This window comes from Leptonychotes weddellii, chromosome 6 (genome assembly GCF_054177405.1).
Source record: "Leptonychotes weddellii isolate Sample4059 chromosome 6, ASM5417740v2, whole genome shotgun sequence".
NCBI lineage: Eukaryota > Metazoa > Chordata > Mammalia > Carnivora > Phocidae > Leptonychotes > Leptonychotes weddellii.
In genome coordinates, this window is record NC_138374.1 from 35428845 (window position 1) to 35446164 (window position 17320).

A 17320-nucleotide genomic window follows, 5' to 3' on the forward strand; every position below is an offset into this window, starting at 1 on the left:
GCCTAAATTCTACACCTGAAATTAATATTGCACTGTATGTTAACTAGCTGGAATTTAAATAAGAACTTGGAAAATAAAAAAAAAGAAGAGATATTCTTCCAAAGAAGATATACAAATGGTCAACAAGAATGTGAAAAAGATGCTCCACATCATTGGTCATTAAGGAAATGTAAATCAAAACTGCAATGAGATAGTACTTCACACCCACAAGGATGGCTAGAATAAAAAAGTGAAATAACAAGTGTTGGCAAAGAGGTAGGGAAAATGGTACCTTCATATGTTGCTGGTAAGAATATAAAATGGTACAACTCCTTAGGGAAACAGTTTAGCTGTTCCTCAAAAAGTTAAACAGAGAATACCATATGACCCAGCAATTCCACTTTTAGGTTTATAACCAAAAGAAATAAAAACAGATGTCCATGCAGAAACTTGTACACAAATGTTTATAGCCACATTATTCATAATATCCAAGGTAGAAACAACCCAAATGTCCATCAGTGAGTGAAGAGATAAATAAAATGTAGTAGATTCACAATGGAATATTATTCACACAAAAAAAGAATACTACGACATGGATGAACCTTGAAAATATTATGCTGAGTGAAAGAAGCCAGTCACAAAAGACTATGTATTACAGGATCCCATTCACATTAAAGCCCAGAATAGGAAAAGCCGTAGAGACAGAAATTAAATAGTAGTTGTTTAGGGCTGCTGGGAGTTGAGGGCAGAGAAGATAATGGAGATATAGGAACGTAATGGCTAAAAGATACAGAGTTTCTTTCTGAAGTGATGACATATGCTAAAATTGTGCTGATGGATGCATGTTACCTGTGACTATACTAAAAACTATTGGATTATACATTTTATGTGGGTGAATTGTACAGCTTATGGATTGTATTTCAATAAAACTAATAAAAATATTTAAACCCAACCATCTCAATAGTCAACTATAATAGGTCTAAACACACTGTTAAAAGGCAGAGATTGAAATAATGGTAAGAGGGAGGACCCAATTATATGCTGCCTACAATAAATGCACTCTAAATACAAAGACAAGTGTAAGTTAAAAGTAAAAGGGTAGGAAAATCATATCATGCTAAAACTGATTAAAAGAAATCTGGATTGGCTTTAATAGCAAAGCAGATTTCAGGGCAGAGAATATTACCAGGGATAAAGCAGTTATTTCATAGTGTTAAAGTGCTCATATAATCAAAAGAATATAACAATTCTAAACATTTATGTACATAATAAAAGAGCTTCAAAATACATGAAGCAAAACTGAGAGAACTGCAAGGAGAAATAGAGAAATTCAAATAATAGTCAAGGATTTCAACAACCTCCTCTAAGCGATTGATAAAACATGTAGAGAAAATAAAGGTAAACATCACTCTGACCCAACTTGACCTAATTGACAAATTTCACTCCAAACAAAAATAGCAAAATACATCTTGTTTTAAAGTGCACATGTTTAGCAAGATAGTTCATAGTCTAGTCTTCAAGTCTCAAGAAATTTTTTTTAATCAAATATACAAGTAGGTTATCTGACCACAATGAAATTAAATTAGAAATCAGTTGAAAGATGTCTGGAAAACACTCAAATATTTGGAATTGAAATAATAAAATTTTAAATAATAACACATGAACAAAGAAGAAACTAAAAGAAACAGACTCTTAACTATAGAGAACAAACTGATGGTTGCCAGAGGAGAAGTGGGGGGGCGGGGAATGGGGGAAACGTGATGGAGATTAAGGGACATACTTGTGCTGATGAGCACCGGGTGTTGCATGGAAGTGTGGAATCACTAAATTGTACACCTGAAACCAATACTACACTGTATGTTAACTGGAATTTAAATAAAAACTTTTTTTTTTTTAAGATTTTATTTTTATTTATTTGAGAGAGAATGAGACAGAGGGCATGAGAGGGAGGAGGGTCAGAGGGAGAAGCAGACTCCCCGCCGAGCAGGGAGCCCGACGCGGGACTCGATCCGGACCTGAGCCGAAGGCAGTCGCTTAACCAACTGAGCCACCCAGGCACCCCAAAACTTTTTTAAAAAGGGAATTTCTCACTGAATGAATATGAAATAAACTATACCAAAACTGTGAAATGCGAATTCAAGCAATACTTAAAGGAACGTTTATAATACTACCTGCACATCTTATAAAAGAACAAAGGTCTCAAACCATTTATCCCAGTCTCATTTTTTTAGAACTAGCAAAAGGAGCAAATTAAACCCAAAGTAATCAGAAGAAAGGAAATATTAAAGAGCAGAGGAAAAAAATCCATAAAATTAAAAAAAAAAAACACAGAAAAACCTATTAAATAAAAAGCTCTGATTTGAAACAATCAATAAAATTGATAATGCTCTATCCAAATTAATTAGGAAAAAAGAGACAAATTGCCCATATCAGGAATGAAAGAGGGGTTTCATTACAAGGCCTAAAGACATAAAAAGGATAATAAAGGAATAGTGTGGAAATGGTATGCCAATAAATTTGACAGCTTAGATGAAAAGGACAAACTCCTTGAAAGAGACACTTCCAAAGCACACTCAAGAAGAAATAGATAAGCTAAACAGTCCAATATATATTTAAAATATTGAATTTGGAGATTTACAACTTTGCCCCCCAAAAATTCCAGACCCAGGAGTCTTCACTGATAATTCTACCAAACATTTTTTTTTAATAATGCCAATTCAATACAACTCTTCTGGGACACTGAGGATGAGGAAACATTTTTTAACTTATTGTATGAGACCAACGTTACCCTTGTACCAAAATCAGAAGAGGCAATTACAAAAAATAAAATAAGTTACAGACCATTATCCTTCATGATCATAGATACAAAAATTCTAAATAAAAGTTTAGTCAATCAAACCCTACCAACACCTAAAAAAGATAATATATCATAATCAAGTGGGTTTTATCCCAGCAATGTAGGGTAGCTCATATGTTATGATATGCTATGTTTGTGGATTCAAAGACTCAATAGTGTTAATATGTCAATTCTCTCCAAACTGACCTATGGATTTAAAACAATCCCAATCAAAAGTCCAGCTGATCTTTTTCATAGACCTTGCTAACCTAGGTCTAAAATATATATGAATATGCAAAGGATATACAGTTGGCAAAATAACTTTGAAAAAGAACAAAGTTGGAGAACTACCACTACCTTACTGAAAGACTTACTATAAAGCTTCAGTAATCAGGACAATGTGTCACTGGTGAAAAGTTAAGTACATAAGGAAATGGAATGGAATAGTTAGCCTATAAGTAGATCTACATACACATACTCAAATAATTTTGGACAAAAATGTGCAAAAGGCAGTTTCATGGAGAAAGGAGAGTCTTTTTAAGCATATGAAGCTAGAAAAATGGGACATCTGTATGCAAAGAAATGAACTTTGATTCATACCATACATTATATCCAAAAATTTACTCAAAATGAATCATAGTTCTAAATGTATAGAAACCTAAAACTATACGATTTTCAGAAGAAAACATAGGAAGTACTTTTTTTGATCAGTTAGGCAAAAATTCCCTGTATGCAAGACCAAAAGCACAATCCAGGGAAGAAAAATTATATTTCATCAAAATTTTGAAGTTCTCTTCAAAATAAGTTGTTAAAGATAAATCCATGACTGATATAAAATATGTGCAAATCACATACCTGCCTGATACAGGACTTATATATATAATATAAAAGAACATTTAAATCTCAACAATAAGAAAGCAAATAATGCAATTCAAAAAAATGGTCGAGATTTGATCAGATACTTCACCAAGAAAAATATACAAGTCACAAATAAGCACATGAAAATGTGCAAATTCCATTAGTTATTAGGGAAATGCAGACTAAAACCATAATGAGATATTAATGCACACCTAAATGACTAGCATTAAAACAACCACACTTCACATTGACAACAAGTGGGGCATCTGGAACTCATACACTGCTGGTAAGAATGTAAATGACATAAACACTTCGGAAGACAGCTTGCCAGTTTTTCTTTTTTTTTTTTTTTAAGATTTTATTTATTCATTTGAGAGAGAGAGATAGAGAGCATGAGCAAGGGAGAGAGGAAGAGGCAGAGGGAGAAGCAGACTCTCTGCTGAGCTGGGAGCCCGACCTGGGGCTCCATCCCAGGAGCCTGGGATCACGACCTGAGCTGAAGGCAGACGTTTAACCGACTGAGCCACCCAGGCATCCCTAAGCGTGTCAGTTTCTTAAACACACTTAGCCATCTTATCCAGCCCTTCTACTCCTGGGTATTTATTTACCCAAGAGAAATGAAAATGTATATCCTTATAAAGACTTGTATGTAAATGTTGATACAGCTTTATTTCAATAACTAACTGGAAAAAAAAATAACCAACTGGAAAAAAAATGAATTGTTCATCAACAGGTGAATGGATAAACTAACAGCAATATACTCATATAACTGAATAGTTCTCAACAATTTAAAACAATGAAAAACTAATACAGTCACATGGATGAATCTCAAAGTAACCATACTGAGTGAAGAAAAAAAAATCCAGACAAAAAAGGGTACATACTATAGGATTCTATTTATGTAAAAATTCTATAAAATGTATATTAATCTGTAAAACACAAAAGCAGATCAGTGGTTGCCTGGGGAAGGCACAGGGGATGATTACAAAAAAGCATGAGCACACTCTTCACAGTGATGAATATTTATTTTCTTTATCATGGTGATTTCACATGTGCCCAAACTTTTCATATTGTACATTTTAAATAGGTAAAGTTTGTTGTATGTCACTGACAGCAAATTGCAGTCATTTAAGAAATGACAAAATAAAAGACTCAGAATGGAGAAGCTGTGGTTAAAAAAAAAAAATACTCATGGTAAGCATCAAACATATTTAAATACAGACCCAGCACTAAGCAACTACGGAATTTATGGTTACAGGACAGAATAAATAATAAACACAGTAATATAACTGTCTAGCACTGAAATAACTGTGACAAGGGATTTTTGACAGATGTTGTCTAAATTGCCAACCAAGGAAATATTTTCACAACTATACCCATACTATTTTGGTAGTTAATCTTAGCTAAATGAGAAATATGTTCTCGTTCTCTATTACTCTAATTAAAGAGGTTGAACAGCTTTTCATATATATTAAGTTTACATGGTTATTTTTTTTTTCAGTTATTTTCATGGGCTCTTGATATATTAAGAAATTACTTCTTCATCTACCACACATTACAAATAGCTTTTGTTTAGTGTGCATATTTATGCGTGCCTGTGGGTGCATAAATTTTGAATGTTTTATGTAGTCAAATCAGTAAATGTTTCCTGTTGTGAATTTTGGCTTTCCTACCTCGCTAAGAAAAGCCTTCTTTACTCTAGCATGTTAAAAATATTTAATATTTTTACTTGGTAATTTTAAGGCCTAATATTTTATACCTAGAACTATGAATCAGCAGTTCCTCAAAAATTTAACATAGAATTATTATATAATTCAGCAATTATACTTTTGGGTATACACTCAAAAGAATCAAAGCAGACATTTGAACAGATATTTGCACACACATGTGCACAGCAGTATTATTCACAGGAGCCAAAAGATGAAAGCGTCCCAAGTGTCCACTGATAGATGAATGGATAAACATTTGGTGTATATATACAATGCAATATTATTTGGGTTTAAAAATGAAGGAGAATTCTGGCACATGCTACAACATGGAGGAACCTAAAATACACTATGCTAAGTGAAATACACCAGTCACAAAAGGACAGATATTATAGGATTCCACTTACATGACATACCTACAGTAACCAAAGTCACAAAAAGAGAAAGGAAAATTGTGGTTATCAAGTTCTATGGGGAGAGGGAAATGTACCTACTAAGTGCAAATCCCAGTGTTGAGCACTGAGTGGTTGGTGATGGAGTCAGCTTCTCCTCAAAAGGCAGGATGCCTCAAAGACATTTCTGACACCTCCAAGAGGAATATGGCTTAGTGAGGAAACCCGGTGGCCCATGACATCCTAAATGAGCCCACCATACTCTGCCCCTCTTGCTACCACCACTTAGGGGCATACTATTGAGATGAAAACCAGGAGGATTAGTCTCCTGAATCATGTCTACCCCACCAAACTCACTCTGGAGCAGCTCTTAACTTTGCCACCAGCCCAGCTCTTTAGGGCCCTTCAAGGACCAAAGATGTAAAATGTTTGTCCGCAAAGCTGCGTGAGGAAAAGGGTATGCCCCTCCTTTCCCTCCCACGTCAGGACTCCTTCTTCCCTTCCCCACTAAGGACCCTTAGACTTGGCCCTGGGGAGCAGGCATCTGGTGTGAACGCCACCAGCCTCCATTCCTGGAGAGGTGAGAAGATGAATGAGAACCAGTGTGACCACCTCATGAAACAGACGTACTGGACAAGTCATTTCACCTTTCCAAGCTTCTCTTTCCCAACTGTCAGCTGAGAGTAACCACTAACACTCATCTCTCCTGCCTCTCAAAGCTATCATGAAAAGCACAATGAAGTCACGTGCAAGAAAATGCTTTGTGACGTTCAAGGTGCTATGCAAGACGTAGATGACACTATCATAATTAGTCTCACAGATCTAAAAGGCTTAAACTCTAAAAGGTGAGGTTTTTTAATTCATTTTACCCATCACACCTCCCTTCTCCCCTACAACTTTGATTAAGAGCTGGGACCCTAGGGGCGCCTGGGTGGCTCAGTTGTTAAGCGTCTGCCTTCAGCTCAGGTCATGATCCCAGGGTCCTGGGATCGAGCCCCGCATTGGGCTCCCTGCTCAGTGGGAAGCCTGCTTCTCCCTCTCCCACTCCCCCTGCTTGTGTTCCCTCTCTCGCTGTGTCTCTCTCTGTCAAATAAATAAATAAAATCTTAAAAAAAAAAAAAAAGTTAGACCGCCGAGATTCACCACTTACTGGTCCACAATTTACTGGGTATGCAGCCTTGGGAATGTTACTTAGTCCCTCTTTACCTCAGTTTCCCCATTTGTAAAATGAGGGTGAGAATAGTACGGCCCAGATAAGATTCAGGTACAGTTCCTGGCAGCATGAAGCTCCAATAAAGGGTAGCTAACATCACACACATAATTGACATTTTTGGGTACTGGGTTTTAATCACATGAGACCATTTTCCCTTTTAAAGAGTTTTTCACTCTAAGAAGCACTTTCTTGGATGCTGATTGCAGTCCTCACATACTTGAGACATTTAAACACACACACACACACACAATGCCATTCGGCAGATATCTGAACTTGGGTTTCCTTCTCTGTAAAACTGAGTAATGATATTTACTTCCTGGGGGGTGTTATGAGAATAAATGAGACAGAATGTGTAAAATTTCTTAGCACATAGTGCCTGAAAAATTACTAGTTTCCTTTCTCCCCACCTACTTGTGACCACAAATCTTTGTTGAGGGAATCACACTGAAAGTGAACAGAACTGGCAAGATCTCATGGTGCTCAGCCTCCAGTGGGAGACAGACAATAAACAAGGAAAGACATACTGCAGTGTCAGGCAGCTCTAAGTGCAATTGTCACCACAGAGAACCCCCTGAACTCAGGAAACTCCTAGAAGCTTCTGCCTAGCTATCAATTTTATGTTTTCCAAACTAACAAATTGCTGTAACAGGAAAAGAAACATTTTGAGTATGACCCCCCAGGATGATGCCTGGGCAGATGAAATCATAAAGTGACCAACAGTTACATCAGCTTCATTATATTGTTAAAATCCCCACCCTGGGAGGGGCATAAGCTTCATTAACATAACACACAAGGTATGTATTGGCATGTCTTCTGAGTGGGCATATGCATCTTTATGCCTGCCCATTATATGCGATGATGGGACCTCCCCTTCTGAATATTCATCCCAAACCCTAATGAAAGGAACCTGCTTAACCCTGTTTGAGGAGTCCAGGCTTTGGAAATTATTCCCCATGATCTCCTTATTTGCTGCAAATACAGATGACTTTGGGAGGCAACTCCACCTCGTGTAGGCTCTGTCTGTAACTCATCAAGGAGCAGACCCACATTGGTTCAGTAACACAATGAAAATAGGTCATGTGGTATGAAGGGAGTGGTCTTTTCACACAGGGGGTTAAGGCAGGCCTCTTTGAAGAGAGATGCTAATGCTCAGTCCCCCTGGAGTGAATTAGTCCTCTTGTGCTGGTTCAATTAGGGTTCATAGAGATAATCTCTTGTGATTATCTAATGTTGGGATGAAAAATATCAGACGGGTTTCAGCCTGAGTATGAGAATTGTTCTTCCTTTTGAAAAAACACACTAATCACAAATATAACAAGTCTATTTGAATCTCGTCCTTCATGGATCAAAAAGTATCTCTGTACTCAGTGGTAAAGCTCCAAAGGGAAAAATGTCTATTAGGTTTGTCTTCCTAAGTAAAACAGTTGAACTGGACCACAGATGGTAAACCTACCTGGGTCTTAGGAGAGTATAAAACAAGGTAAGGTAGTATGGGGTGCCCCGCCCCACTTCTTATATAACAGCCTTGCAGGATGGGAGAGGGACCAGCAAAGGCCTGGTCTTGTTCTGAAATGCACAAAGTGGGAGAAAGTGGCAGGGAGGGGGCACTCATCCAAGTGTCTGAGCTCTGACCACAGACTGAAGAAGGTTCAACAGGCTTTCATCATTATCCTTTCAGCAAGATCCTTACGAAGAGGCACTGTTACAACTTAGTCTTATTCTTCTTATTCTTCCTGGGAAAGGACAAAAAGCAACCAAACAAATAATGGGCTGTGAGGAGCAGGTGACATCGACCCTGAGGGGAAGTCATCCAGGACTAGGAGGTCATCTATCCAAGGGCAGGGGTGGGGAGGTGGGGTTCTGGGCAATTTTTTTCTTTTTCGTTCTTTTCCTTAATTCCCAGTGAATGAGCATTTCTTTTTAGTGCTCAGTGGTAGTCAGTGCTTAATTCTGATTAACTATGCAAATGAACCAGGAGAAACTGAAATGAGCTACAAATGTTTGGGGCTCACCCAAAGAAGATGTGGTCCAGGTGACAGATGGTAACTACGCTTATGGTCGTGAGCATTTCATCATGTATATAAATATCAAATCACTATGTAGTATACGTGAAACTAATATCATACCGTATGTCAACTATACTTCCATTTAAAATGTTTAATGAGGAAAAAAAAAGGTGTGGATCTACACAACACTCTCCAGGGGAAAATGACTACTCAGAAGGACCTGTCACTTCCCAGGCCAGCCAGGGCATCAGGACCACGTTGTCCTGCTCAAGGGGCCCACTCGTCCTGCTGCAGTTATAAGTGCCATGGCTATGGGGCTTCCTGTACACATGCCACAAGTTCCACTCTGTGACTCAGGGGATCATGCGACCAGCTAGAGGGGAAGTTAGAGCTGCTCTCTGGAGCTTAGGCTCAGGTTGCCTGTCTGCTGTGCCTGCCACAAAAACCGGACTTTCCTAGCAAGTTTCAGGCTCTCCAGTTCCTCAACCTACCTAGGATCTACTTACAGCTTCTCTGTGCCTGACATCATGCAGGAGAACGAGAGATGGATAAGATACCATTCCTGCCCCCACGTACTCCAGAATATGTTGGGGGAGATAGAGACAGAAGCAAGTGCTGATGGGACAGAGGGGCAATGTGCCAAAATAGGAGCATGAGCAAAAGTTGTGGGAGCTCAGAAGATGTGCAACTAACTCTGTCAAGGAGGGCTCCATGGAAGAAGCAACACTGGTGCAGTTTCTTGGAGGAGGAAATCAGGAGACAGAGAAAGAAGACAGGAATACTCCAGACAAGGGAAGGAAATATGCCAAGACTTCAAGGGGATGAGAAGAAGTAGAGTTCAGGAAAGAGCATAGTAGTTGAAACACAGCATGAGGTCAGTTTTATGCATCAACATGGCTAGGCTATAGTACCCAGTTATCCAATCAAACACTGATCTAGGTGTTATTGTAAGATATTTTGTAGACATGATTAATATCTCTAATCAGCTGGCTTTATATAAAAGAGATTATCCTAGATTATCTGGGTGGGCCCAATCCAATCAGTTGAAAGGCTTTAAGAACAGAACTAAGTTATCCCTGAAGAAGAAATTCCTCCTGTGGATAGCAGCATTAGCTGCTGCCTTAGAATTCCCGACCTGCCCTTCCTGAGACCCTGACCTACAGATTTCAGACTTGTTTACCCAACTCTCCAAGTCACATAAGCCAATCCTTGCAATATATCTCTTCATGTATACACATATGCTTCTGGTTCTGTGTCTCTGATGGAACCCTGACCAGAACACATGGTAAGGATGGAGGAGTGTGTGGATCCTTGCCCTTGCAGGGAGGGCAAGACTGTGAAGGGCCAGTGCATAGAGTGAGTGCTTCACCCTAAAGGCAAATGATTCTCAAAAATGTTACCACTTGTATCAAGGGCTTGAAGGATAACGGTGAGGGAGGGGAAGTGAAAAGCCAATCAATCAGCATTTCCAGTCCCTGCATTAGTTCACTTTATGCTCAACCAGAGCATCTCTGCTTTTACCTGCTTCCATGTAGGATTTCATTTGAAAAAAAGGATTCACTCTTTAGGTTGGGAAGCAACGATGCGAGAGGCATTTCCAGAATGATGGCAGGAGGAGCCCTGCAGACATTCTCCAGAGTGAGACAACTATAACTGGTGAGAACCAAAAACAAAACAAAAGATATGAAAGTGAGTGAAGATTGTCCTAAAGGCATACAGCAAATGAAGAAACATTTATTCAAGAAAATCTACTGACCTCAGTAAGAGTACTGAGAGTCTATGGCATTTTAGCCTTGACCCACTCCCTTCCTTCTCTCCACACAGCCCCATAAAACAGACACTTTACTCCGGGGAAGTCCAGCAAAGAAGATAGGGCTCCGTCGTCCCCCAGCCCAGGCTATGGTTATACTTTCACCTGGGGGGCAAAGACCACCACCATTTCTCATCTCATCTGGCTCTACGTTGCAGAAACTCTATTCTAGGCAAGCTTGGCCAAGAGGTCTAACGCTCCTTTCTCCCAGTCTCTACTCTTGGGACATGAGCTCTCTGAGGCAGAGCTGGCCAAGAATACTGTGGTCTGAATGCCCTCACCCTAGGTCACTCATAACGTGGGAATGCCATGCCAAGAGAGGAGGTCCCATGCCATGAGAGGCAGAAAAATAGGGACTACTGCTCCACTCATAAAGAAGGGAAATCATCTGAAAAAAGTATGCCACTGTCTCCAACCCACCTCCAGAGCAGTGGTATGGGACCTGCCCAGAGAGAGAGGCAGGCCATAAGAAAAGAGCTCCACAGGTCTCCCTAAGGACTGACTTTATTTGGAAGAGAGCATGGGGAGGTTCAACCTAAGGGTGCTATCAGAAACAGTAGAGGTTTTGGTAGTAAGCAATTAAGAGGAGGACGGCAGCTTAACGAGAGCAATGAAACCAAGAAAGGAGACCACCAAGAAAAGCTTTCTTAGGTCAAAACAAACTTCAGAGACAGGTCTCAGAGACTATTGCTATAAAAGGTCCAAATTTATTTGGATCTGTGAAGCAAGTTATTCCCCCAGGGAACTGTCAAAAACAACAGTAATCAGCCAGCAACTAGTGGAGGCTAATAGTAGGATGTGGTGCCAAAAGAGGCAGAAAACTTAGCAGACAGGGAAAGAGACAAAGAGAGAACTGCTAAAAAACCTTGACATCCCAGCTTGAGAATACACATGCCCAAGGCTGCATCCTGAAGAGTGATACCAGAACCCCCCACACTGCAGAGGAAACAGACTTCGCTGTATTGACCAGTCAAGTCAATAAAAAATAAACAATCAAAGGACAGCAACAGACACATAGACCAACTGAACAGAACAGAGAGTCCAGAAACAAACCCATATATACAGTCAACTAAACTATAACAAGTGTGCCAAGAATACACAATGAGGAGGGGCACCTGGGTGGCTCAGGTGGTTGAGCGTCTGCCTTGGGCTCAGGTCATGATCCCAGGGTCCTGGGATTAAGCCCGGTGTCAGGCTCTCTGATCAGCAGGGAGCCTGCTTCTCCCGCTCCCTCTGCCGCTCCCCCTGCTTGTGCTCTTTCTATCAAATAAATAAATAAAATCTTTAAAAAAAAAAAAAAGAATACAGAGTGGGGAAAGAATAGTCTCTTCAATAAATCATGTTGGGAAACTGGATATTCACAAGCAAAAGAATGAAAACAAGCCCTTACCTTACGCCATATATAAAATCAACTCAAAATGGATTAAAGACTTAAATGTAAGGCCTGAAATGGTAACACTCCTGGAAGAAAACATAGGGAAAAAGTTCTCTGACATTGGTCTTGGCAATTATATTTGGATATAACACCAAAAGCACAGGGCAACAAAAGCAAAAATAAATAAGTGAGACTACGTCAAACTAAAACTCTTCTGCGTAGCAAAGGAAACAATGAACAAAATGAAAAAACAACCATTCGATGGGAGAAAATATTTGCAAACCATATATCTGATAAGAATTTAATCTCTAAAAAAAAAAAAGAATTTAATCTCCAAAATATGTAAGGAACTCATACAACTCAATCGTAAAGAAACAAACAACCCAATTAAAAATGAGAAAATTGATTTGAATAAATATTTTTTCAGATATACAAATGGCCAACAGGTGCATGAAAAGGTACTCAACATTATTAATCAGGTAAATGCAAATCAAAACGACAATGAGCTACCACCTCACACTTATTAGGAGGGCTATTACCAAAAGACAATAGATAACAAGTGTTGGCCACAGTGTGGAGAAAAAGGAACCCTTGTGCACTGTTGTTGGGAATGTAAATTGGTGCAGCAACTATGGAAAACAGTATGGAGGTTCCTCAAAAAATTAAAAATAGAACTACCATATGATCCAGCAAACCTACTTCTGGGTATAGATCCAAAGGAAATGAAATCAGGGTCTCAAAGAGATATCTGCATTCGCATGTCTATTGCAGCATTATTCACAAGGGCTAAGATATGGAAACAACCTAAGTGCCCATCAATGTACAAAAAAAATGTGTGTGTATATATAATGGAATACTATTCATCCCAAAAAAAGGAAATCTTGCCATTTGCAACAACATGGATGACCCTGGAAGACATCATGCTAAGTGAAATAAGCCAGACACAGAAAGCAAATACTGTATGATCTCACTTACATGTAGAATGTAACAAAGTCAAACTCAGAACCAGAGAGTAGAGCACTGGTCACCAGGGTCAGGGATGCAGAGATGTTGGTCAGAGTGTTCAAACTTCCAGTTACAAGATAAGTAAGTTCTGGATATCTATTGTACAGCATGGTGACTATAGTCCATAACATTGTACTGTATACTTGAAATCTGCTAATAGCTCTTAAGTGTTCCCACCACACCAAAAAAAAAAAAAAAAAAGGGAACTATGTGAGGTGATGGAGGTCTTAATGGTTTGACTGTGGTAATCATGTCACAATGTATCTATATATCAAAACCTTACACTGTATACCTTAAGTATACACAATTTTTATTTGTCAAGTATACCCTAATAAAGCTGGGGAGAGAGAGGGACAAAAATAAATAGCTTTCCTTAAAAAAAAGTAAAATATTGAGGAATAAATTTAATAACAAAAAATGCATTGAAAACTATAAAACATTATTGAAATAGAAAAGATTTAAATAAACTGAAACATATCCCATGTTCCTGGTTCAGAAGACTTAATATTAAGATAGTAATACTTCCCAAATTGACCTACAGCTTCAATGTGATCCCTATCAAAGTCCCACCTTGCTTTTTTTTGTGTGTGTGTGTGTGTGGAAATTGAGAAGTTGATTCTATAATTTGTAAGAAGATGCAAAGGACACAAAATAGCCAAAATATTCTTGAAAAATAAAGAGCAAGGGTGAATTCACACTTCCCAATTTCAAAACTTACTGTAAAGTTATAGTAATCAAGACAGTGTGGCACTGACATATGATACACATACTGGTCAATGGTACAAAACTGAAAGTCCAGAAATAAATCCCTACACTTATGGTGAATTAATTTTTTTTACTAAGGTACAAAGACAATTCAATGGAGACTCATGTTCTCAATAAGTGATGCCACAACAACTGGATATTCACATGCAAAAGAATTAATTTGAATCCCTATATCACACCACACACAAAAATTGGCAAAATGGATAATAGGTCTAAATGAAGAACCTTAAGTATAAAATTCTATGAAGAAAACATAGGAGTAAATTTCCGTGAACTTAGTATAGGCAACAGTCTCCTAGATGCGGTACTAAAATCTCAACAACAAAAGAAAATATATAAAATTGGGTTTACTCAAAATTAAAAGTTTTCTGCTTCAAACAGAATCATCAAAAAAGTGAAAAGGCAATCCACAGAAGCAACAAAACATGTATAAATATAGTTATATCCTATCCAGGATGTATGAACACTTACAACTCAATAATAAGTTAAGTAAATAAGCTAATTTAATAAATGGGTCAAGATCTGAACATACATTTCTTTAAAGGAGTTATACAACTAGGCAGCAAGTGTTGCTCAACATCATTAGCCATGAAGGAAATCCAAATCAAAACCACAATAAGATACCACTTCACAGAGAATATAATGTGTTGAAGAGGATGTGGAGAAAATGGAACCTAATAGATTGCTTATGAAAATGTAAAATGGTGCAGCCACTTTAGAAAACAATCTGCATGTCCTCAAAATTACGTTACCATATGATCCACCAATTTGACTTCTAGTTATGTCTCTAAAAGAAATGAAAACATGTCTACACAAAAATTTACACATGAATATTCATAGCACTATTCTTCACAATAGCCCCAAAGTGGAAACAACTCAAATTTCCATCATCTGATGAATTGATAAACACAATGTAGCATATCCATAAAATGGAATATTATTTAACCACAAAAAAAGAATAAAGTACTGATGCATGCTGCCATATGCATGACTCTTGAAAACATTATGGTTAAGTGAAAGAAGCCAGTCAGAAAAGGTTACATATTGTATGATTCCATTCCTATGAAATGTGCAGAATAGGCAAATCTATAGACAGAAAGTAAATTAGTGTTTACCCTGGCTGAAAAGATGAGGAGGGTAATGTGAGGTGACTGCTAATGGGGTGGCAGAAATGTTCTAAAACTGATTGCAGTGATGGTCTCACAATTCTCTGAATATTACTAAACACCACTAAACACTTTAAATGAGTGAATTGTATAGTATACTAATTACATCTCAATAAAGCTGGAAGGAAGGCAGGCAGGCAGGCAGGCAGGCAGGCAAGCAATGATGGACTGTAAGGCAGTGAGATTATCCCATCTATTATATAGGGCAATTACTCCAGTTAGAGAATTGGAGGGGGGGGGGCAGTTAGGCTAAAGATAGAGAGATGAGGTAGGAAGCTGTTGTTACAGTCCGTGTAGGAGATGCTGAAAGCCTGAACCAGGTCAGAGACAGTGAGGACAAGATGTAGGGATATTTTAGAAACTACCCCACGATGGCAAAGTTTCTATGAAACCAACATTCCATGTTGTGCATGCTGGTAAATGGCATGAGTATAAATTACTATAGTCCTTGGGAAAGTAGCTTAATAACATGTTACAAAGGTCTCAGAATATTCATATGCTTTGGTCCATTTCTAAATCCCTAGCTTAAAAACTTTTTAAAATGTTTTAAGCACCAAATATGTACTATAGCAATTAATGAGGGAAAGCAACCTACATGCCCAATAATAGTGGACTAATGAAATAGTGGTATATCCATACAACTGAATATTATGCAGTCATCAAAATATTTAAAAAGTAAAATTATGTAGGAAAATACATCTTATAATATTAAGGAAAATGCACATATGACAAAATACACACAAAGATGTGGTCCTAATGGTGTAAAAATGTCTAATAATGAATATTTACTACTTTTCTACACGTTATGAATTGTTTCTATATCCAACTTTTCTCTAATTTCTACAGTTTATTACTTTTGTCCAGAAAAATATATTGTATGTACTTTTTAAAGAAAAACAATAGCCATTTCATTCTTAGATGTGAAGTGCAATTCCACAGCCATCCTTCATACTCCCCACCCCCCCCAGGGGTTCCTGGAGCCTGTCTCTTGCCTGGTAGGGGTTGGGTCCCAATTCTAGCCTATCTTCACCTGTGCATCTCAGCTGTGCCCATTCCTCCATGTCTTATTTGATTCCCAGAGAATCCCTTCAGTGCCTGTCTTCCCATGAATAAAGCCAGTCCCACTGAAATCCGCCCTCATCTTCCACCTGTAGAAAGTGGACTAGCAGGTCCCCTCTCTCTGCTCAGAGTGGTGGTCCTGCCAGGCAGAAAAGAAAGCAGGACTTGCCACCAGGTGGAGACCCGCTTCCCAGACATGGGGAGCCTGTCTCAGGCCTGTCTCTTTGCATCTCCCCAACAGTGAGTGTACAAAGCCGGGGACTTGACGCACCCACCACCTGACATGGAATGAACTTATATTTTCATTTAGTTCAGCTTATTACTGAATGGGTACCACAGTCAGACCCAGTTCTGAAGTTGGGGGGCGGGCGGGCTGCGAGCCAGGAAAGTGGGAATGAAGTGTGGAGGAGGTGCAGGTGAATACAGAAGACTTAATAAGATCAGGTCACAGCAGTAGGAAAGCTGACCACCCAAGGGAAGCTTCCTTCTATTAACATCTCTTTCAGGCCTCAGCCCACCACCTATTAGAAAGCCTACCAATTACTCCCGCCAGGCAGCCGGCTCCCCAGGTGCCCGCCCTAACTCCTGGAACATTCTTGCTGTGGAATCCACATCTTCTTTCCCAGGACTTTCCCCGCCCCCTCCAAGAGCCATCACTAAGCAAGCCTAACTCCTTCCCCACATACCCCAGCCTCCCGCCTCCTCAAGCCCGCTGATCTCCTCCAGACAACACCTAGTTCAGATTTGTATTTCTTGTCCTGCCCCCCCTCTGGCGGCCCCGCTTCCCGCCGTACATGGACAATCTCTTGTCCTGAGAGCGGCTGGCATCTGACTCACCTCGGTGCCCATTTGCAGCTTGCCCACAGTGACATTCAGCCAAGCCTGTGGAAGCCAGCGCTGACTGAAGTCTCTGCGTCCCAGAAACCACTCTCAGTATCAACTCCGGTGTGGCCTCCTCCAAGAAGCCTCCCTGGAATCCCCAGGTGAGTCCCCCTTGCCCCTGTAAACTCCCAGAGCACCCCTGGTCTAAGAAACGACGCCACGGGTAATCGCCCCAATCACACTGGGAGCTTGGTGAGAGTAGAGACTACGCCTCATTTTCCGGGGGTCGCCAGAGCCTAACCCTAGCGCCTTCCAGGAGCCTGGCGCT

General features: G+C 39.4%; 1 long non-coding RNA gene across 1 annotated transcript in view; it reads right to left on the reverse strand.

Annotated features, from left to right (window-relative positions):
• Positions 1-17166, reverse strand: part of LOC145722183 (uncharacterized) — a 29400-nt gene extending 12234 nt beyond the window's left edge. The window contains exons 1-2 of the long non-coding RNA XR_014146272.1: positions 17008-17166; positions 10512-10643 (exon numbers count right to left, since the gene is read on the reverse strand). This is a non-coding gene — a long non-coding RNA (uncharacterized LOC145722183). The remainder of the gene's footprint in view (positions 1-10511; positions 10644-17007) is intronic.
• Between the last annotated feature and the right edge of the window lie 154 nt (positions 17167-17320).